This window comes from Hemiscyllium ocellatum, chromosome 33 (assembly GCF_020745735.1).
Source record: "Hemiscyllium ocellatum isolate sHemOce1 chromosome 33, sHemOce1.pat.X.cur, whole genome shotgun sequence".
Lineage (NCBI taxonomy): Eukaryota > Metazoa > Chordata > Chondrichthyes > Orectolobiformes > Hemiscylliidae > Hemiscyllium > Hemiscyllium ocellatum.
Window position 1 is genome coordinate 5,562,758 of NC_083433.1, and position 23,165 is coordinate 5,585,922.

The following is a 23,165-nucleotide window of genomic DNA, read 5'->3' on the forward strand; positions in this document are numbered from 1 at the left end:
TCCCCGGGCGGACTGCGCATGTGCTGGACGCCGAGGAGGGGCGCGGTTTCCCCGGGCGGACTGCGCATGTGCTGGACGCCGGGGAAGGGCGGGGTTTCTTCGGGCGGACTGTGCATGTGCTGCACGCCGAGGAGGGGCGGGGCTTCCCCGGGCGGACTGCGCATGTGCTGGACGCCGGGGAAGGGCGGGGTTTCTTCGGGCGGACTGTGCATGTGCTGCGCGCAGTGGAGGGGCGGGGTTTCCACGGGCGTACTGCGCATGTGCTGGACGCCGAGGAGGGGCGGGATTTCCCCGGTGGACTGCGCATGTGCCGAAAGCAGCGGAGGGGCGGGGCTTCCCAGGGCGGACTGCGCATGTGTCCGTCATCTTCAAAGGAAAGCTGCAGTGAGGGGTTGCGAGCGGCAGGTGGTGCCGTTCCTCTCAATTTCACCTCCACCATGGGAAAGGGGGACACGTGGGTGGGGAATGGGGGACACGTGGGTGGGGAATGGGAATGTGGGCTTCACCTTGAGGAGGTGCTGCTGAGCTGCCATAGAGCCAGAGGAATGAGGGAGGTAGACAGGCAGGAGGCTGGAAGAACACAGCAAGCCAGGCAGCATCAGGAGAAGTCACTGTATCAGGTGTAAACCTTCTTCAGGACATATGATGAGGGAGTGCAGCAACAGGCTGGTTGGCAGCATGTTAGCTCAGTGGTTAGCACTGCTGCCTCACAACACCAGGGCCATGGGATTGTCTGTGTGAAGTTTGCACATTCTCCCCGTGTCTGTGTGGGTTTCCTCTCACAATCCAAAGGTGTGCAGATTAGGTGGGTTGGGCATGCTAAATTGCCCATAGTGTTCAGGGATGTGTAGGTTAGGTGCATTCATCAGGGGAAATGTAGAGTAAGAGGGTAGTGGAATGGGTCTGGGTGGGTTACTCATCAGAGGGATGGTGTGGACTTGTTGGGCCTGTATCCACACTGTGGGGATTCTATGGTTCTCGGAACACTCCTGACAAAGGGCTTATGCCTGAAATATCAACTCTCCTGCTCCTCGGATGCTGCCTGACCTGCTGTGCTTTTCCAGCACCACACTTTTCAACTCTGACCTTCAGCATCTGCAGTCCTCACTTTCTCCTGGTTCTGGGAATAGCAGCACTGACCAACAAGGATGGATTGACTGACTAGGTTTGGATTGTTTTGGCTGGAGTTCAGATGAGGGAGGGGGATGCAGAGCGTTTGGGATCTCATAAAATCATAGAATCCCAACAGTGTGGAAACAGGTCCCTCAGCCCAAAAGGTCCACACTGACCCTGCAAAGAGTAACCCACCTAGACCCACTCCCCTATATTTACCCCTGACTAATGCACCTAACCCACGCATCCCTGAACACTGTAGGCAATTTAGCATGGCTAATTCACCTGACGTGCACATCTTTGAATTGTGGGAGCACCCAGAGGAAACCCACACAGACAGGGAGAATGTGCAAACTCCACACAGACAGTCGCCCGAGACTGGAACCGAGCCCTGGTGCTCTGAGGCAGCAGTGCTAACCACAAAGCCACCCTGCCAGCCATTATCTCATAGACACTTAAAAATTCTAACTGGACTGGACAGGGGTAGAGTAAAAAGTGAGGTCTGCAGATGCTGGAGATCAGAGCTGAAAATGTGTTGCTGGTTAAAGCACAGCAGGTCAGGCAGCATCCAAGGAACAGGAAATTCGACGTTTCGGGCCAGAGCCCTTCATCAGGAATCAGGACAGGGGTAGATCCAGGGAAGATGTTCCCCATGTTAGGTGCATCCAGAATCAAAGGAAAAATTGGGAAAGTGGGGTTGAAAAGCCTATCAGCCATGATTAAATGGGCCAAGTGGCCTAGTTTCTGCTCCTATGGTCATAACCAGGAGTCACAGTCTGAGGATTCGGGATGGGCCATTTGGGACAGAGATGAGGAGACATTTCTTCACCCAATGCGTGGTGAGCCTTTGGGATTCATTGCCACAGCAAGGAGTTTATGTGAAAACATTGAATGTGTTCAAGAGGCAGCCAGACATAGCACTCGGGGTGAATAGGATCAAAGATTATGGGGAGAAAGCAGGATTAGGCTATTGGACGATCACCCATGATCATAATTAATGGCAAAGTAGCCCAAAAGGCCAAATGGCCTCCTCCTGCTCTTATCTTCCATGTTTCTATGACAGAACTGCACAGAAGAGGGTCCATTCAGTGCATCTTGTCCATGTCAACCCAAAGACCCCCAAATGCCCTTTCTACTCTCATCATCCTGTACACAGTCCGTAGCCTTGCAGCATGCAGCACTTAAGGGTGCGGATCCGTGTACTTTTAAAAAGAGTTTAGAGTCACTGCCTCCACCACCAGTTCAGGCAGTGAATTTCAGACACCTTCCACCATCTGCACAAAACAGCTTTTCCTCAAATCCCTTCCAATCCTTCTGCCACTTACCTCAAAATCTATGATGCCTAGTTTTTGAATGTTCTGCCAAGGAAAACTAGTTCCTCCTGTTCACTGTATCTCCACCCCACGTAATTTTGTACACCTCAATCATATCACCTCTCAGCCTTCTCTGTTTCAAGAAATATAACTGCAACTTCTCCAATCTCCCCTCATCGCTACAATTCTCCAACCCTGGCAACATTCCAGTCAAACTCCTCTGCATTTTTTTGCAGAGTAATTGCATCCTCTCTGTAATGCGGTGACCAGAACTGCACAGAATACTCCACTTGTGGAGTGTCTGCTGTCTTATACAATTTCATCTTTACCTCCCTGCTTCTGTAAACTCTATATCAGAGTCTTCTTGAACCACTGCAGGGTAAAGGTCAAGTCACCGTAGACCCAGAGGAGAGAGAAAGACCACGGGTGGTGATCAGTTTGGCTCAAGCTAGGGGTGAGGATGAAAAGATGAGACCTTCGCAGTAACCTCGGCCAGTATGGGAATTGTATCCACGATGTTGACATCACTCTATGACACAAACCAGCCATCCAGCCCACCGAGCTGACTAACCTCTGGAGGATTCAGGGACACCCCAAGAGAGGGAGTTCCAGAATTGTGATCCAGCAACACTGAAGGAACAGCCATGTAGGCCTAAGTCAGAATGGCTTCCATGTAAATGGTTTGGAGGGAAACTTGTATGTGTCACCATTCTCCTTCAGACAGGTGGGACTAGGTTGGGTTGGGATAGCTGGTTTGCATGGACAGGTTGGACCAAAGAATCTGTTTCCGTGCTTTACATCTCTATGAATCTATGAGTTTGCAAGGTGCTGTCGATGGAGCCTTGCAGTGTCTCTTATAGATAGTACACACTGCTGTTATTGATTATCTCTGATTACCTGTGATTTATATATTTATGAACCAAAACCTGCAACTCATTCTAAAAGATGAAAGAGTTAACAGCATTCTAGGCTTATTCAATATATCATTTCAGTTGCATGACACCATGATCTTTTGCTGTAAATTCTGTGTCTTATGATCCTGCTCCACAGCTACCTGATGAAGGAGCAGCGGTCCGAAAGCTAGTGCTTCCAAATAAATTTGTTGGATTATAACCTGGTGTTGTGTGCTTTTTAACTTTGTCCACCCCAGTCCACATCGGCACCTCCACATCATGATTATTTCTGGGGGAGGGAGTGGATGTTTGTGGGTGTGGTGCCAATCACTGCTTTGTCCTGGATGGTGTCAAGCTTCTTGAGTGTTGTTAGAGCTGCCCCCATCCAGGCAAGTGGGGAGTATTCCCTCACACTCCTGACTTGTGCCTTGTAGATGGTGGACATACTTCTTTTTGGGTGCGGAAGGGGGTCAGGGTGTATTGTTGCAATCTTGTTGTGTAAGATTCAAGCTGAGAGGATTAGATTACTTACAGCGCGGAAACAGGCCCTTCGGCCCAACAAATCCACACCGACCTTCCGAAGAGCAACCCACCCAGACCCATTCCTCTACATTTACCCTTCACCTAACACAATTTCCCATGGCCAATTCACCTAACCCGCACATCTTTGGACTGTGGGAGGAAACCGGAGCACCCGGAGGAAACCCATGCAGACACGGGGAGAACGTGCAAACTCCACACAGTCAGTCGCCTGAGGCGGGAATTGAACCCGGGTCTCTGGAGCGGTGAGGCAGCAGTGCTAACCACTGTGCCACCGTGTGAGGAAATTGTTTGTACACAGAGAGTGATGGTTGGTGGGTGCCTGGAATTCACTGCCTAAGTGATTATAAACTCTTTTAAAAAGAGGCCAGTACCCAGTCACCAAGTCACCCTTTATTTACATTTGGAGGGTACTTGATACTGAACCAGCTTCCTCAGAGCCAGCTCTCAGAGTGAACTGATTCTGCTGTTTATTTTTTTAACCTCCACACTACTGCTTAACTGCAGTAGTGCTTATTTTTCCCCAGCTCCCATGGTGTGTGTGTGCAGGTGTGAGACACAGTGAAAGGCACAAGGTGCACGAATCTTTATTCAGTTTCCACCACCAGGAAGAAAGGAAACATCCGAGTGCCCAGTGATAAGCAGTGCCCTTCAGATCAAAGGGCAATGCTGTGTGATCAAACAGTAAAGGGGAGGGCAGGGATTAAATCAAAATAGAGTTGGAGGGGAAATAATGCTCTTCACTCCCTGTGGCACCCACCTCTCCCTGAACAACTCCAGGGTACATTCATGCTAATTTTTTTCTCCTGTTTATTTTCTTTTTTTCTCTCTTTTTTCTTTTTTTTATTAACCCCCACACTACCCCCTAACTGCGGTAGTGCTTATTTTTTCCCCAGCCCCCATGTTGTGTGTGTGCAGGTGTGAGACACAGTGAGAGACGCAAAGCGCACAAATCTTTATTCAATTTCCACCACCAGTAAAATAGGAAAACACCCGAGTGGCCAGTGACAAGCAGTGCCCTTCACATCAAAGAGCAACGCTGTGTGATCAAAGCAGTGAAGGGGAGGGCAGGGACTAAATCAAAATAGAGTTGGAGGGGGAAATGATGCACTCCACTCCCTGCGGCGCCCACCTCTCCCTGAACAACTCCAGGGTATACGCATGCTAATTTTTTTTTCCCACACTACCGCCTAACTGCGGTAGTGCTTATTATTTTTATCCCCAGCACCCATGGTGTGTGTGTGCAGCTGTGAGACACAGTGAGAGACAAGGTGTACAAATCTTTATTCAATTTCCACCACCAGAAAAAGTAGGAAAACACCCGAGTGGCCTGTGACGAGCAGTGCCCTTCACATCAAAAAGGGCAATGCTGTGTGAACAAACAATGATGGGGAGGGCAGGGACTAAATCAAAATAGAGTTGGAGGGGGAAATGATGCACTCCACTCCCTGCGGCGCCCACCTCTCCCTGAACAACTCCAGGGTACTCGCATGCTAATATCTGTCAGCCAGGGCTCCCTGATTGGTCCAGATCAACAGCCCCAAACAGTGAATTCTATGAGGTCTACTTGCCTGACCTCGTTACAATCACTACAGTACCTGCTCTTGTATTTTTATACTGAGTCCAGTTTTGTGTCAATGGTTAGCCCCCTCCATTGTGTTGATGGGGATGACAGAGGTAGAATGGGGAATCAGAGGCAGAATTACAAAGTAAGGAATGGAAGAGGGGAACAACACTGATGCAACAGGGAATATAGGAATCGGACAAGAATGGAGTGATGGAAGAATACAAAAGTGAATGAAAGAGGAGATAGGAGGGAAATAGCAACAAATCAACAGCACAGTGGTTAGCACTGCTGCCTCACAGCACCAGGGTCCCAATTTCAGCCTCGGGCGACTGTTTGTGTGGAGTTTGTACATTCTCCCCGTGTCTGCGTGGGTTTCCTCCGGGTGCTCCGGTTTCCTCCCACAGTCCAAAGATGTGCAAGTTGGGTGAATTGTCCATGATAAATTGCCCGTAGTGTTAGGTGTATTAGTCAGAGGGAGATGGGTCTGAGTGAGTTGCTCTTCAGAGGGTTGGCATGGACTGGTTGGGCCAAAGGGCCTGTTTCCACACTGTAGGGAATCTAATCTAAAGAATAAGGGAGAAGGAATGGAGTAGGTGGGGAAAACCGAAAAGAGGAGAGAGAAAAGGAAAAGGGGGTGGAGATGTGGGAATGGAGGTGGCATAGAAACAGGAAGTAGCAAATCAAAGTATGACGATTTTATGTTGAAACTAGAACTAGGGGCATAACTTCAAAGTAAGTGGAAGCAGATTTGGGACTGAGTTGAGGAGGAACTTCATCTCCCTGTGGGTTGTAAATCTGTGGAATTCCCTGCCCACTCAAGCAGTTGAGGCAGCCTTGTTGAACGTTTCTAAGAAAGATAGATTATTGAACAGTTAAGGAAGTAAGAGATAGAGTGAGCAAGCGGGTAAGTGGAGCTGAATCCACAAAAAAAGATCAGCCATGATGATCTTATTGACTGGGGGGGCAGGCTTGGCAGGCTAAATGGTCTACTCCCGCTCCCAGTTCTTATGTCCCAACAAAGCAGGAAGTCTGAGCTTGGGGTAACCAATCAGACATGAGGACTGGGACACCCTGCTAAATTGAAAGAGTGAGTGAAACACACAAAAGAGAACAAACAAAAAAATAGAACATTTAAACGGAAATATGGCTGCTAGTTGCAGTTTACTGTAAATTCTACTTGTTTACATTGTGTGGGATGTTGACACAACTAAGTGGAATAATTTGGATTAAATATGTGATTATTTTTAGAGGATGATTAATTATGAATGACATGGGCAGCAGACGATAAAGAAACAAAAACAGAAGTTGCTGGGAAACCCCAGCAGGTCTGGCAGCATCTTATAGAGGTTTACAAAACTATCAGGGGCATGGATAGGGTAAATAGGCCAAGTCTTATCCCTGGGGTCAGGGAGTCCAGAACTAGAGGGCATAGGTTTAGGGTGAGAGGGGAAAGGTATAAAAGAGACCTACATGGCAACTTTTTCACACAGAGGGTGGTACATGTATGGAATGAGCTGCCAGAGGAAGTGGTGGAGGCTGGTACAATTGCAACATTTAAGAGGCATTTGGATGGGTATATGAATAGGAAGGGTTTAGAGGGATATGGACCGGGTGCTGGCAGGTGGGACTAGATTGGGTTGGGGTATCTGGTTGACATGGACAGGTTGGACCTAAGGGTCTGTTCCCATGCTGTACATCTCCATGACTCTATGACTCAAAGTGAAGATACCAGTGTTGGACTGAGATGGACAAAGTCAGAAGTCCTGATGAAGGAGCAGAGTTTCAAAAGCTTGTAATTTCGAATAAATTTGTCAGACTGTAACCTAGTGTCGTGTGACCTCTGAGTCTGTAGCGGAGCTAATGTTTTGGATTCAGTGACCCTTCTTCGGAACTGTAGTTTTTCCAGCAATTTCTGTTTTTGTTTCTGATTTCCAGCATCCGCAGTTCTTTTGAGTTTTGTTTTGTTTTGTTTTCAGGATAAAAGCAGCTCAGGGAGGAAGCTGAAAGTTAATGTTTGAAGCTCGGAGCTATAAAATCAGTTTTATTGAGTTTCACATCACCTCTTATCCTGTGTTCAATTTCATACAAAATTTATCTTTGATCCCACAATATTTTAGCCTTGCTCAACCTTATGATTGAAGAGATTTACCTTTAATAAAACTTAAACTTTTATTTCTCCCTGTCTTTATGAACTTTCTATGTACTTTTTAAATATCAATTTGGACTTTTTTTGCTGCTGAAGTTGTAGCTGGATTTGATGTTCTGAACTTCTCCCTCTCGCCACTTTTTGTTCACTCTTCCAAACTTTTGGCCTTATTTTCCCCCCCCCCCCCCCGCCCCTTTGTAACCATGTGAGCCCAGTCTCCCTCCCACATCCGCTTGCTTTGCAAATCAGGAGTCAAAACATCGGACCCTCGACCCATCCTGGTGTCAGTCCTGAAAATAAATGTTGGGATCTGAGTCTGGATCCACACAACAGCCTCGGGAAGATCCGTTCAGAATCGCCAAGTCTGGAGCACACAAGTAAGCCAGCAAATTTGTTTTTAAACATAGCATTGCACACATTTAAGATAATCTTTCCCAGATTTGGGGGGAGTTGAGTGATGGGGTTCTGTATCAGGGAGGTAGTGGGTGTACAGACAGGATTAATAAAGGGGTGGAGGCGGTATTTAATCTGTAAACTCTGCCCTAGTTCAAAGCCTGTTGCTGGGTTTGGTTGTTGGGGGGTGATCTCTCAAAGAAGTTTAAGGCTAACTTGACTGTTTCAGTAAATTGTACAGGCGGGCAGGGACTGTGTCGGATTTCTGCCTTTCATTTTTATTTCGCGTTAGAGAGAGGGAGAGGCTGTTTTGTTCAGTCCCACAGCCCAGGGCTGTGATGATTTAACAAACACAAGATTATTTCCCCAGCCTCATCTTCCTGCAAGGAACTTTTCAATCAGATTCAGGGGTTCGGTAGGGAGAGGGGCAGCGAGGAATTCCAGGGGGGAGATTCTAAAATGACTAAAATAGAATCCATCCACTAACATTCCCATTGCGGAAGACCACGTCTGTTTTGGTGGAGTTGTTTTTCAGAAAACTTCACATCGCCGCTCAGCCTCGGAGGGAAACTTGTCCCTTTCACCTACAATGTAGGAGACCCGGGCAGGCAGATTGAGCACAGCAAGATCCCATTGGCAGCAATGCCATCAGTCACATGCTACCAGATTGTTTATGTGTGATGGGGATTGGAGGATGACTCTTTGTGAAGATGTATCCCTTCCAAATGACCATAGGCTTATTTTAGTTTTACAGCTACCTGAACGACTCCTGTAGCTACTGATGATGCAGGAGAGGGATGAGGGGCTTTAGTTGTGGGGAAAGAGAGGGGAGGAGATTGTGCCTCTTGGAGTTGGTTAAAGAGTAACTGTTGAATGCCTACAGTGTAGAAACATTTGGCCCCACTCTGACCCTCCGAACAATCTCCCACCCAGACCCATTCCCCATCCCTATTTCCATGACTAGCTACTAAGTCTTACACATCCCTGAACACTATGGGGCAATTTAGCATGGCCAAGTCATCAAACCTGCACATCTTTGGATTGCGGGAAGTGACATTGGAGGAGGTCATCATACACAAGAATTCTCCTCCTAGAATAAGGAGGTTATTTTTTAACTGTATAAAATTTTGGTTATTCCACAGCTGCAACACGATGTGCAGTTCTGGAGTCCACAAGGGACGTGTTAACACTGGAGAGGGTGCAGAGGAGATTTGCCAGGATGTTGCCTGGGCTGGAGAGTTTGTGATGATGAGAGACTGGAGATTTGTTGGAATCATAGAATCCCAACAGAGCAGAAGCAGTCTATTCAGTCTGCATCGACCCACCAAAGAGCATCTCACCCAGACTCACCCCTATCCCTGTAAACCTTCATTTCCCAAAGCCAGTCCACCTAATTGCACATCCTTGGGCAATTTAGCCTGGGCAATCCACCCTGACCTGTACATCTTTGGACAGTGGGAGGAAACCGGAGCACCCGGAGGAAACCCATGAAGATGTGGGAGAAGGTGCAAACTGCACACAGAAGTCGCCTGAGGGTGGTATCGAACCCAAGTTCCTGGCACTGTGAGGCAACAGTGCTAACCACTCAGGAGGCAGAGGAAGCTGAGAAGGAGACATGACTGCGATGTGTAAAATGAGGGGTGTGAATACAGTAGACAGGAAGGAACTATTCCCCTTGGTGGAGGGATCAATAACCAATGGGCATAGATTTAAAGGACGGGGCAGGAGGGTTAGAGGGGATGTGAGGAAAACATTTTTTCACCCAGACGGTGGTGGGTATCTGAACTCACTGCTTGTAAGCATGGGAGAGGCAGAAACCCTCAACATTGAAGAAATATTTAGATGTGCACTTGCGATAACCAGGCATACAAGATAATGGGCCAAGTGCTGGATAATGGGATTGGAATAGTTAGGTGGTGGTTTTTGACCAGTACAGATGAGATGGGCCAGAGGGTCTTTTTCTGTGTTGTAGACATCACTCTATAACCTCTTTTGTCCTGTGTCATAAGTCTATAAGGTCACAAAGGCAGCGATGTTTGAGAAGATTTGTAGCTCAGGTAAGTATGTAAGCTAGCTCGCTGAGCTGGAAGATTTATTTTACCATAACTAGGTAACATAATCAGTGAGAGTACTGGTGAGAGTACTCTCACTGATAGTGTTACCTAGTCATGGTGACGAAATGTCTGAAAACTAACCTTCCAGCTCAGCGAGCTAACTACAGGGCTGGGAGAGCCTTCATAGTTTTTATTTATTAACCAATTTGCACTTTCTAAAAAAGTTGTATTATTGTAGTTGTGTTAGTTGCAAGTTTGTTATTTGTTTGAATTGCAGACGTAGACACATGAATGGAATGGGAACTAGATTGGGTTGGGGTATCTGGTCAGCATGGATCAGTTGGTCCAAAGGGTGTGTCTCCATGCTGTACATCTATATGATTATAGCGGAGAGGGTGCACAGGGGGATAGAAACCAGGAATAGACAATAGTATTGGGTCTAAATAAGGAATAGGAACTAGTGCAGGCTTGGTGGGCTGTTCCCGTGTTGTATTATATTGGATATATGAAAAGAACATCCATGAACACCAACTAGCCACTAAATGCCATGACCAGCTGTCCCTACTGGCCACACACACAGATGACAAGGACCACAAATTTGACTGGGGCAACGCAATGATCATAGGACGGAGGACAGCCAGACAACTTCTAGAAGCATGGAATTCATCCATGGATATCATCAACAAACATATAGGCCTTGCCCCGATATACCAGCCATTACAACGAACAACCAGAAACACAGGAACCAAGCCAAATAAATTCTAGAAGCCACAGTATAGCAGCGCTTCACAGGAGGATCCAGAGCCCTGAAGGTGTCACTGAGACAGGGGATGAAACATCCGCAAATCAACCTCCCAGCTCGGCGAATATACCCATAACCACAACAACGGGACAATCTTTCCACAAACCTTGAAAAGAGACAGGATTGGGGTTTACAAGAATGCAAGGGATCTCATAGAAATGTAGATAAAAATTCTAACAGGTCTAGACAGGGTAAAAACAGGAAGGGTGTTCCTGATGACCAGGGAGTCTAAAATTAAGGGGTCATAGTCTTAAGTCAATAGGTGTGAGGCTGGAAAAACACAGCAGGTCACACAGTATCCAAGGAGCAGGGAAGTCAACATTCCTGACAAAGGGTTTCAGCCCAAAACATTAACTCTCCTACTCCTCGGATGCTGTCTGACCTGCTGTGCTTTTCCAGCCTTATATGTATTGACTCTGGTTTCCAGTATCTCCAGTCCCTACAGTCTCCAGGTCACAGTCTAAGGATACAGGGTAGACCAGTGGGACTGAGGTGAGGAGAAATTTCTTCACCTAGAGAACGGAGAGCCTGCAGAATTCTCTGCCACAGAACGCAGCCAAAGTGTTGAATGTTTTCAAGAAGGAGTTAGATATAGCTCTTAGGGCTAAAGGGATCAAAGGAGAACGGAGGAGATGGGTGCGGAAAAAGCAGGAATAGGGATGATCAGCTTTGGTCCTATAGAATGGTGGGGCGGGCTGAATGGCCTCTTCCTGCTGTTGTTTTCTATGTTTGTCCTTCAATCTGGTCCCAATTTCAGAAGGTGCTATCCAAAGGAGCTTTGGCGAATTGCTGCAGTGCATCCTATAGATGGTACACACTGCTGCGACTGAGCGTCGGTGGCGGAGGGAGTGGATGTGGTGCCAGTCAGGCAGGCTGCTTTGTCCTGGATCATGCCGAACTGGGAGTCGGAGTTATAGTCATAGAAATGTACGCCATGGAAACAGACCATTCAGTCCAATTCATTCATGAAGATCAGATATCCTAAACTAATCTAGTCCCATTTGCCAGCATTTGACCCATATCCCTCCAAACCCTTCCTATTTTATATACCCATCCAGATGCCTTTTAAATGTTACAATTGTACCAGCCTCTACCACTTCCTCTGGCAGCTCTTTCCATACATGTTGTGAAAATGTTGCCCCTTAGGTCCCTTTTACATCTTTCCCCTTTCACCCTAAATTTATGCCTCTAGTTTTGGACTCCCCCATCCCAGGGAAAATACCTTGTCTATTTACCCTATCCATGCCCCTCATGATTTTATAAACCTCTATAAGGTCACCCCTCAGCTTCAGATGCTCCAGGGAAAACAGCCCCAGCCTGTTCAGCCTCTCCCTATAGCTCAGCTGTTGAAGGGCCAAATGGCCTACCCTGTTCCCATTTCCCACATTACATTTTTGTCACTCCTTACACGTGTGCCTGCTCCTGGGTATCAGCACCTGTACCCTAAAAATAATGCTGAGGGGTCTGGATGGGGAGAGTTTGTCATCATTTCAAAATAAGTGGTTGTCCATTTGATAAAGAGATTTAAATATTCTTCTCTCAGAAGATCATGTGTCTTTAGAATACTTCCTCACAGTGGTGGGGAAGCTGTGTTTTTGAGTATTTTTGACGCCGAGGTAGATTAAGTGGGTGAAAGTATATCAGGGATAAGTGTGAATGAGCCATGATCTTAATGGACAGCATAGCTTGAGGGGCAGAATGGTCTACTTCTACTCCCAATGATCACACGGCAGGGTATGGACTGCACTGAATGACTAAGGTGTTCCCTTTAATAGTGCGAAGGTCAATTGCACTCTTTTCTCACCCCTGGACTTCGTCTTGGGGAGTAAATATTGGAGAATATCCAAGGAGACTGTACTCCAAAAATAGCCAGTGCCTTCGGAATGGATGTAGCAGCGGAAAAGGAGGGAGTAACCTGCGAATTCCCTTTTGGCACAGGACACTCTTACACAGTTGGGACGTGAATAAACAGATGAAGTGGGACAGGCAGTAAAATAAAAGGCAGACCGCGCATTGCAGCTCCATAAGATGTGTCATGTCCAGCTCTCTCCTTTTCTCTCTCCATGCGATGCAGAGGGATGCTGGACCAGGGGTCACGAGGCAACAATGCGGGCTTGGCTGTTCTGCCACAGAAGGCTTCACTGGGGGATGGTGGTGGAAAAATCCACCTTTTATTGGCACTTGTTCGAGGAGAGGTCACTGGGTCCTCCATTAAGCTTTGTACTCTCCTCAGACTCTGGCTGCTTTAACTGGAACAGCACAGCCACAGCTCTGATTGGAACCTCCTGGTTTCGATGAACTGTCACAGCGATGGTGTGCATTTGTGTAGCACCTACCATGTAATTGAACATTCCAAGACAATATAACGGGGGTGGGGTGGGGGGGTATAGATAGAGTGAATGGTAAATGTCTTTTTGTTTAGAATGGGGGGGGGGGGGAGATTGGATTTCAAGAATAGGGGGCACATTTTTAAAGTAAGGAGAGAGATTTTAAAAAGATGAGGGACAATTTGTTTTTACACAGAGGTTGGGTCGCCTGTGGAATGGGCTTCCTGGGGAAGTGGTGGATGCAGATACAGTTACAACATTTAAAAGACATTTGGATAAGTACCTGAATAGGAAAGGTTTAGAGGGATATGGGCCAAGTGGGACTAGTTTAGTCGGGGATTATGTTCACATGGACTGGTTGGACCCAAGGGGCTGTTTCTGAGCAGTGAGACTCTGTGACTTCCGACAACAGTTGCCAAAGAAGGTTTGACGCTGAGTCACAGAAGGAAATATTGGGATAGAGGACCAAAAGCTTGGCCAAGGAAGATGAGGGGGAGTGGGAGGGTGGGTAAGATGTGTGTAGAGAGCCGTGGGTGAGAGAATTCTATAGTGCCATGCACCCAGCGTCGCAATTATCGATTACGCTGCTAATAATTGTACCATCTCCTTTGAATGTCTGCCCACTAGTTATTTTACTGCAACTGGAAATACCTCTTCTGCTGACAAGAGGGTGGGTCTGGGTGGGTTGCTCTTCGGATGGTCAGTGTGGACGTGATGGGCCAAATGGCCTGCTTCAACTCTGTAGGGATTCTATGATTGCTGATTCCTCTGCCGATGTTCGAATGGGTCAGAGTGTTGGGAGTTCTGTGTTTAGCCAGAAAAATAACACTCCCACTGATAGTGAAGCCCATTGCAATGGGTTAGGAGGAAACTCTCCTTTCTCTACAGAATCATTAAAAAGTTTGCTTTCTTTGCTAATGAGAGATTTCCCCAGGCATGGCGCGTTTATTGTACTGATCCACAAAAGTTAGCATCTCAGGGAGCACAATGGAATTAATGTACATTTCAGCACATAGTCAGTAAGGGGTATTATTTCAGGGACAGTTTCAGTTTCCCTCACAGGATGTGGACATCACTGGCCACGCCAGCATTTATTGCCCATCCCTAATTGCCCAGAGGGTAGTTAAGAATAAACCGTATTGCTCTGGAGTCGGTCCACACCAGGTAAGAATGGTAGTTTCCTATTTGGAAGAGCATTACTGAACCAGATGGGTTTTTCCAACAATTGACAAAGGATTCCTGATCATCATCAGACTCTTAATCCCAGATTTTTATTGAATTCAAATTCCACCATCTTCCATTTGAGAATGGAGGGGCTCGGGGGAGGAAGGGAGAGGCTTGGGAGGGTGGGGGGATTGGAGGGGCTAAGGGGGTGGTATTGGTGGGGAGCTAGGGGTGGAATGGAAGAGCAAAGAGGATGGGAATGGTGGGGAGCTGGGGGGGTTAATGCAGGCCTAAGGGGGTGGGAAGGTAGTGCTGGGGGTGGAATGGTGGGGAGCTAGGGGTAATGGAGGGCCTTAGTGGGGAGGGGGGGAATGGAAGAGCTAAGGGGGTGGGAATGGTGGGGCTCAAGGCGGAGGGAATGGAGGGGGTCAGGGGGGAATGGTGGAGCGGTGGAAGGGAATGGTGAGAACAGAGGGGCTCGGGGGGGGAGCATGGTGGGGAACAAGGGAGGGGATATGGAGGGGCTTGTGGGGGGGAATGGAAGGACGCGGGGCTGGGGATAAATGGGTCTCGGGGGGGGCGGTGGAGGGAATACAGCGGCACGAGGTGGGGTGGGGGGAATGATGAGTGTTGGGGGGGATGTGGGGAGGGGAGTGGGGGAAATGGAGGGCCAATGGGGGGGAGGGGAGCGAATGGAAGTGCTTGTGGTGTGGTGGGGGGACCGGAATGAAGGGGCTCAGGGGCGATAGGGAAATGGAGGGGCTCGGGGTGGGAAAAAGGGGTTTTGGTGATGAGGTCAGGGACTGTTGGGCGTGGAGGAGGGGGCTGGAGTGGGTGAAAGGTTTGGAAGTGAATGAAGGGTTTGGGGTGGAGGATGGGGTCAGGGATATTTGGACAAAGGGAGTGAGGGGCTGTATAGGGCAGGGGAGGGGGTGTGGCTGGTGTTGAAGGAAGGTCCAGAGATGAGGTAAAAGACACCTGAGATTCTCGGGGAGATGTGAGCTGGGATAATTGCTCATGTGTTTCTGTCTGATCGGTGCTGGGCTGTAGTGTGCACACACTCAGACAGGAACAGATCTGTTATTAATCAGGGCCATATGTCTGGCTGAAACCAATATGAGAATCATTAAAAACTAGCACTGGGCATGCTCCCTTATTCTGTACGAGCTCTGTGCGGAGATGTTGGTATGTGACCCCCAGCACAGGACGCACTCGCACACTCACACTCGCACAGCCACCCTCCAGCACACACACCGCGCTCTCTGGCTCTCTCTCGCACATTCTCTCACACTCTCACACACTCGCATTCTCACACACTCTCTCTCTCACACACACTCTCTCACACACACCACTCTCTCACACACACCCCTCTCTCACACCCCCCCTCTCTCACACCCCCCCTCTCTCACACCCCCCCTCTCTCACACCCCCCTCTCTCACACACACCCTCTCTCACACCCCCCCTCTCTCACACCCCCCTCTCTCACACCCCCCCTCTCACCCCCCCCTCTCTCACCCCCCCCTCTCACCCCCCCCTCTCACACCCCCCCTCTCTCACACCCCCCCTCTCTCACACCCCCTCTCTCTCACACCCCCTCTCTCTCACACCCCCTCTCTCTCACACCCCCTCTCTCTCACACCCTCTCTCTCTCTCTCTCTCTCTCTCTGTCTCTCTCACACTCTCTCTCTCACACATACACACACTCTCACACACGCAGACTCTCCCACACTCTCACACACACCATATTCACTGCTGATTTGTGAAAACCAGTTTGTCTGAAGTGTAATTGTGGTAAGAAACGTATCAGGCAATTTGTTCACAACAAGATTCCACAATTTTGCTTCTTATTCTTTCATGGAACATGAGCATCACTGGCACAATTGGCATTTGTTGCCCTGCCCTAAATTCCCATGGAGCAGAGTGCCTCACTGGGTTATGATGCCCACAGCAATTTTCAAACCCTCGAAGTTTTAACAGGTTTCACGGCCTTTCGATTGAACAGTTTCTGATGAGTGGCCCCTGTTGTAATATAAGGATATGGCAGCTCAGCTGTGCATAGCCAGACTGCTCAGCTTCCCTGTTGGTTGGTGTATAAGTATTATCCAGAGCAAAGACAGCTCCTGCTCCTCTACAAAAACAGCAACCACGGGATCCTATAAATTCCCCTTGAGAGAGCAGGCACAGCGTCAGTTTAACATTTCAACTGAATCAGCACTTCTGGCACTGCAGCACTCCTTCAGTGAGATATTGAGAGGTTCTCTGGAGTGGAGGGCTTGAAACAACCAAGTTTCTGACTCGAAAGATGAGGGAGCAACAGACCGAGTTGGAACCACCTCAAAGAGCAATCCAAATTTGGCTTTTATAGATTTTTATGGCAACAACTGGCTTTGCAACAAGATCTCAATTTCAGCGACTAGAACAGAAAAGTACGTCAAGTTCTGCCAGGGGCATGGAAACTTTAATAGGAATTGTTTAGCAGTGACTGTTATCGCTTCAGTGTTCAGCAGAGAGAGAAGTTTAATTGGAAACAGATGAAGATTTGCAGTTAAACAGGGGACATGAGGAAATTGCTCAGCTTCCTTTCACGAAAGGTTGATCCCTTTCCCAACTGTCAGCTCCTACCTCCCTCTCTGCATGTTCTTTTTGGAGTTACCTTCTTGAATTTACAGTCTGTGCAACTCCGAGTGCTTCTACTGTTGTCCCTCAAAAGCTCTTCAGGCATTATCCTTGGTCTTTTGTTTGCACTTCACTGCACTGACAAAGCTCATCATACTGTCTTTCTCTATCTCTCTCACTCTCTCTCTTACTCTCACTCTCTCTCTTACTCTCTGTCTCTTTCATACACACTCACTCTGTCTCTCGCTTCTCTCTCTCTCCCCCTCAGCCCCTCAAAACTCTGGACTCCTCATTGCCCCCAGGCCTGCCTTCAAAGATCGCTTGTCTTAATCTCCTTGTGTGCCGTGGTGCTAGATAGAGTCATAGAGATGTACAGCATGGAAACAGATCCTTCAGTGCTGACCAGATATCCCAACCCAATCTAGTCCCACCTGCCAGCACCCGGCCCATATCTCTCCAAACCCTTCCTATTCATATACTCATCCAAATGCCTCTTAAATGTTGCAATTGTACCAGCCTCCACCACTTCCTCTGGCAGCTCATTCCATACACATACCACCCTCTGTGTGAAAAGGTTGCCACGTAGGTCTCTTTTATCTTTCCCCTCTCACCCTAAACCTACGCCCTCTAGTTCTGGACTCCCAGGCCCCAGGGAAAAGACTTTGCCTATTTACTCCTATCCATGCCCCTCGTAATTTTGTAAACCTTTATAAGGTCACCCCTCAGCCTCCGACACTCCAGGGAAAACAGCCCCAGCCTGTTCAGCCTCTCCCTGTAGCTCAGAATCTCCAACCCTGGCAACATCCTTATAAATCTTTTCTGAACCCTTTTAAGTTTCACAACATCTTTCCGATAGGAAGGAGACCAGAATTGCATGCAATATTCCAACAGTGGCCTAACCAATGTCCTGTACAGCCACAACATGACCTCCCAACTCCTGTACTCAATACTCTGACCAATAAAGGAAAGCATACCTGCACTCCAAGGTGTCTTTGTTCAGCAACACGCCCTAGGTCTTTACCATTAAGTGTATAAGTCCTGCTAAAATTTGCTTTCCCAAAATGCAGCACCTCTCACAGATCTTTGATGAGGACTCTTGCAAAGTACCTGGGTTGATGGCCATGTCAATGGATTGATAATCCAGAGGCCCAGGCTAATGCTCTGAGTCAGAAGTCCCTCAGCACCTAGTTATAGTCCAACAGGTTGATTTGAAATCACAAGCGTCTGGAGCGCTGGTCCTTTGCCAGGTGAAATGGTCAGCTGAAGACTGATGAAGGAGCAGCGCTCTGAAAGCTTATGATTTCAAATAAACCTGGTAGACTATAACCTGTTGTCATGTGACTTTGACTTTGTCCACCCCAGTGCAACACTGGCATCTCCACATGAATGCTCTGAGGACCCAGGTTCAAATCCCATCACTGTATCTGGTAGAATTTAAACTCATTAAATGTATTTTATTTGTGAAATTTTAAAAAGTGCATTGAAATAGTTCATAATCAGGAAGTTGCAAGACGTCGAATAAAATTCAACTTGTCTCCCTACAGCATTTTCAACTCTTGGGAGTCTCAAACAAATTGTAATATTCTTGATATTTACAATATACATTCCATGGCAGGCTTCAGTCCAAGGGGAAATCATTTCAAATTGAATAAGTAGAGTGTAATAGAATTTTGCTTCTCCCTATTTGCAGCATTTTCCACTCTGAGGTGTGTTAGCACATCTGCTGATGGCTACAGGAAACATTCTGTGTCAGGTGTAGACTCTACAGTCAGCATCTTATCATCCACTCATGGTCCACCCCATATTCAGGGTGATCATTAAGCTGTGGGTGCCTCTACCAAGACTGAGAGCTGTCTGTATTGTCCCAGCTGTTGTTACCTGCTTGGTTTTGATAGTTTGGGCGTTATTACAGATGATACTGAAGTTTCCACAGCCTCCAGCTCACCCTCAAATATCCCAAAGCTTCAAGATGATTTTTTAAATTTGCACTTAATGTGATGAGACAGTTTTCAGAGAAAAAAATTTGCATGAAATGTGTTTTCTTTTTATGGGCTATGGGAGTCCCTGCCAAGGGCCCTGGTAGCTCTTGCTCGTCCCTAATTGCCCTTGCATTCTGGCTTGCTCAGGACATTTATTGGGGTGGGGGGCAGTTAACAGACAAACTCTCATCCACACCCCCTCCCCTCTCCTTTACCCCCACTGCCACCCTTCAATCACCAACCCCCCTCTTTCTTCTGCACCTCCCATTCTCTTTCCAGCCCCTCCCAGCTTTCTTCTGCCGCCTTGCCCCTCACCTTGTCACCCATCCCCCCCTCTCTTCTACCCCTTCCCCCTCTCTCTGCCGCCCCTCTCTTCTGCCTGACTCTTCTTCCCTCTTCACCCCAGTCTTCTGCCATCCTTCCCCCTCACCTTTTCACTCACCCCCTCTCTCTTCTGCCGCCCCTCTCTTCTGCCCCCGATTCTTTTTCCCTCTTCACCCCAGTCTTCTGCCCCCCTTCCTCTCTCACCTTTTCACCCACCCCCCTCTCTCTTCCACCCCTTCCCCCTCTCTCTGCTCCCGACTCTTCTGCCCTCTTCACCTCTCTTCCGCCCCCTCCCCCTCCTCCTCTGCCCCCTCTGCCCTCTTCCGCTCCCTCGTCTCTCTTGCACTCTCCTCTCTCTCCCTCTCCTTCCCCCCCCTCTTTTCCCTACCCCTTCCTGCCCTTTGCCCCCCCACATTTGCTCCCTCTTTGCCCCCCCCACTGCGGTCCCCTCACTCCCAGTACTCCATTGCCTGGGTTCCCATTGCCTGCTACTGTCTGATGGCCTGCTCGCTCAGTCTGAGTTCTAACGTCCTCCCGACACTGTTACCAGGATAGCCACAACACAACACTGCCTTTCACAGTGTGACTGGGGAATGTTGTGATTAAATTGGTACAATCTGTATCACTGGCTGTGTGAGTGATCCCAGCTGTTAGCCTGAGCTCCTGGAGATTACTCGGCCTGATATCCCTCAGCCTTCACAGGGCGTCCACTCAACGTGTCACCCCTCACCTACTTTGTGTTTGAAAACAACGTCATCTCTCGTCAGACCCGCCCCACCCCCACAAGGCCAGCTTGAAATGCTGGCAATACTGTTAACTCACGGGGCCTTTCAGGAACCATGTTCTGTCTGAGACTAGACAACAACATCTGCCTCAATAATTTGAGATCTTCCCTCAGTCCACAGTTGTTGTAGTTTGCAGCCTGTTGCTAGCCCGGGGCAGGGTGGAGGAGGGGGTGTGGGGGTGTCAAGACTTTCTCAGTTGACCCCCACCTCTGAGTCAAAAGATCGCCTTTGAACTCCGAGATTGGATCCCAGAATCCAGAATAGCTCTCCCGTTCTAGCGTTCCGTTGAGTGCTACTCTGTCAGAGACGCGGATTGAGATTGAATTTTAAAAACTGTAACCTCTTCCCCCAATCTGCACCCTTGGTTGGATTTGCAGATCCCACATCCAGGATTAAGCAGCTCACTTCATCTACAAATACCCACTCCCTCCACCACCGATGCTCAGTAGCAGCAGTGTGTACCATCTACAAGACGAGCTGCAGAAACTCACCAAAGATCCTCAGACAGCACCTTCCAAACCCACGACCACTTCCACCTCGAAGGACAAGGGCAGCAGATACATGGGAGCACTACCCCCCTGCAAGTTCCCCTCCGAGCCACCCACCATCTCAACTTGGAAATATATCTCCGTTCCTTCAGTGTCACTGGGTCAAAATCCTGGAATTCCCTCCGTAAGGGCATTGTGGGTCAACTCACAGTAGATGGACTGCAGCGGTTCAAGAAGGCAGCTCACCCCCGCCTTCTCAAGGGGCAACTAGGGATGGGCAATAAATATCGGGCCCAGCCAGTGATGTCCACAATGTGAATGTAGTTTGTCCATCATCCACTTCTTCTATCCAAGTTGAACTCTCCTCCTTCTGTTGTCAAGACGAGACGGATGTGGATAGTCAGCCTGGGCTGAAACACTGACATTCTCCTTCCCAGATGTCACATTGTTAGAATTTCTTTTTGCTCTGGCAACCTCCAGCATCTGTACGTGTGGCCCCATGCTGTGTTGACGTCCATCTTCACGTGTCTGATACTTGTGAGTGGATAGGGGTTCGGTTCGCTTGGTTGGCTGGTTTGTGATGCAGACTGAGGCCAACAGCGTGGGTTCAATTCCCGAATCGGTTGAGGTTAACTCTCCTTTTCAATCTCTCCCCTCAGCTGAGGCGTATTGACCCTCTTGTTCAACCACCACCAATCATATCTCTCTATCTCTCTCTCTCTCTCTCTCTGTGGTCTAGTAGCACTATGGTGACTATATCTTTTGATTTTGCCTTCTCCCTCTCTTAGGGGAAAGTGAGGACTGCAGATGCTGGAGGTCAGAGTTGAAGAGTGTGGTGCTGGAAAAGCTCAGCAGGTCAGGCAGCATCTGAGGAGCAGGAGAATCAATGTTTTGGGCATAAGGTCTTCATCGTTCCTGAAGAAGGGCTTATGCCCGAAACATCGATTCTCCTGCTCCTCGGATGCTGCCTGACCTGCTGTGCTTTTCCAGCACCACCTCTCTCTCCCTTTCCTACCCCTTTTAATGGCCTGCATTGCCCTTAATATAAGTAGATTAATTAGAAAATGCAGGTGATTTATTGGCGATGGTCAGTCGGTGAAAAACATTATGAGGCTGATTTGATAATGGAGAAATAAAAATGTTCATTTGTTTGTAAGAATACTTCTGGCAGAAAAAGAGAAAGACTTTTGGAAGACATAGGATCCACAACTGTCCCTGATGGGCTGACTGTAGTGCAGTGGTAGTGTTCCAACCTCTGGAAGCCTGTGTTCAAGCTCCACCTGCTCCAGAGGAGTGTCATAACATCTCTGAACGGGTCGTTTAGAAAATATCAACACAACTGCCCCCTTCAAGGACCTCAGCTATTCCCCTGATCTTTCTCCCACCTAACACTGTGTGACATCATCGGGGGGGCGGAGCTTAATATGATCTCTGACATTAACTGTTTCGGAACTCTTCGCTAATACAGCAACATTCATATTCCAAAGACATCTCTTTGCATCTACAGCCCTTTTCATATTTCCCAGAGTGGAGGGAAGTGGATAGAATTAGCGTCTTATGAGGTTTGGTTCCCCTTTTCTAGATTCTCCTTTTAGCTTTGCAAAACTATTTCTGGCAATCTCTGTCCTCCTTCTAATTTCTGTTTGCATCACACTTTCCGTCTTCTGTTTTCGTTTATGTTAAATACCTAACGTTTATCTACCTGGTCACTTCAACATCATCCACTTCATCCTCACACTAGATTCTTCTAGCCTGTACCTAGTCAAAATATCATTGCTTTGTCTCTTTGATGTTTGTACTCAATTCATTTCTGATGTTATAGATTTTCCTTAATGTGATGGTTGATATAGCCTCAGCTGATTTTATAACTAGCTCTATACCTTATCCAATATCCTGTGAAAATGTTTCCAAAGGGACTTCAATTGACTGTAAAGTGCTTTGGGTGGTCTTGAGGATGTGAAAGTGCTATGTAAATGCAGGACTGACTTCCTTACATGCCAGTTTCCTTCCTGGTAAAGTTTCTATAGCAATTGAACCAGTGAATGTGGTGACTATCCAGTGGGCTGCTTTTTTTCCTGGGTGGTATCCAGAAGTTTTAAGTGTTGTTGGAGCTGCACTCATCCAGAGTATTCCATGGCACTCCTGACTTGTGTGCAGTTGATGATGGAGAGATTTTGAGAGGTCAAGAGTTGAGTTAGTCATCAGAAAATCCACAGCCTCTGATCTGCTCTGATGGCCAGAGTACGTTTATGAGTTTGCTAAAGAAAAGTCACGTTTTGTCAAAGCTTTTCAACTTGCATTCATCAGGACAATTTACAAGAGTGCCAGTGTCAAAGGGAGCAATCGTCAGTCAGGCCCACAGTGCGTCACACTTGTGTATACTGGAGCCTATACACCTTCTATATATATACAACACAGCCCTGTACCTTTCAAACAGAACATGTACATACATTGCACCTTCTTCATCTTAAATCAACGAATAGATATAGAAACAGAAATAGATACATGTCATTTTCTGATCTATTCTTCAGGACAATGCTTTGACCAGTTAGGGCTAACCTGCCTGGTTTAAATTTAAACAAAGCTTGGTGATTAACTGTCAATCATCACCAATCTGGTTCACACTCTGTGATAATGCCAACACAAATCAATCAGCATTC

The 23,165-nt window shown here is 47.8% G+C and overlaps 1 protein-coding gene across 1 annotated transcript in view; it reads left to right on the forward strand.

Annotated features, from left to right (window-relative positions):
* The first annotated feature begins 7,809 nt into the window (after nucleotides 1-7,809).
* The window catches only part of LOC132831152 (tetraspanin-4-like), a 41,597-nt gene continuing 26,241 nt past the window's right edge, over nucleotides 7,810-23,165 (forward strand). Inside the window, exon 1 of the mRNA XM_060849150.1 lies at nucleotides 7,810-7,949. The gene's annotated coding sequence lies outside the window, so the exon portion shown is untranslated. The remainder of the gene's footprint in view (nucleotides 7,950-23,165) is intronic.